The following is an 811-nucleotide window of genomic DNA, read 5'->3' as shown; positions in this document are numbered from 1 at the left end:
TAGAAGTTTGATGCCCGACCACCTACTCGCAAAGCTTCGTGTGCCCCAGGTGTGCCCCACTTGACAGTGAATGTTCCCTTTAGCCACTGTTCCTTTTAGATCATTATTTTCTGCTTGATGAGAAGTTGTGTGGTTTGATAAAAACATGCCTAACGTGCCTGCCTTACCTATTTTGAGGTAAATGAACCAAGTTTTATTCTTGTATTTTCTGTTCATGGCTGTGCTAAACTCAGTTCAGGTTCCTTGAATTAAAGACAGATGCAAATTTTTTATTTACCCACAGCGATTCAAACGTAAAGAGGGCCAGACTCACTCTAGTTACTTCCTTTTCAGACAAATGGACACCTACCCGGGAACGGAGATGTGTACCAAGAAAGGCTAGCGCGGTTGGAAAATGATAAAGAATCCCTCGTCCTTCAGGCAAGTGATTTTTTAAATGCTGTTCGTTCCTCAGGACATATTTGCAAAGACATTTAAAACTGGGATGGCAAATTCAGGCGCTTACAGGAGCCAGATTGCTAAGAGACCTACTGGTAAATGCTGCAGGCCATCTGTGCTCAGTAGGGAGTGGTGAGGACTGTGGCAGAACCAGGGTGTGCATACCCTGTCTAGCATGAGCAGCCCTTAATCCGACACACCCTTCCAGGGCCAGCCTGATGACCAGCACAGTCGTCTGATCTGATTTTTCAGTATATACCAGAAATTCTGGTTTGATACACACACACATATATATTGTATATACATAACATGGACTCTGAATAAGTACTTCTGAGTATATATTTAATATTTATATATTTACATATATTTAATA

The 811-nt window shown here is 41.8% G+C and overlaps 1 protein-coding gene across 1 annotated transcript in view; it reads left to right on the top strand.

Annotated features, from left to right (window-relative positions):
* PPFIBP1 (PTPRF interacting protein, binding protein 1 (liprin beta 1)) overlaps nucleotides 1-811 on the top strand; it is an 86,564-nt gene that overhangs the window by 41,143 nt on the left and 44,610 nt on the right. The window lies entirely within an intron of this gene.

The sequence above is a fragment of the Myotis davidii genome, unplaced genomic scaffold (assembly GCF_000327345.1).
Source record: "Myotis davidii unplaced genomic scaffold, ASM32734v1 scaffold535, whole genome shotgun sequence".
Classification (NCBI taxonomy): domain Eukaryota; kingdom Metazoa; phylum Chordata; class Mammalia; order Chiroptera; family Vespertilionidae; genus Myotis; species Myotis davidii.
Note: the sequence above shows the minus strand (reverse complement) of the source record. Positions and strands in the feature narration are given on the sequence as shown.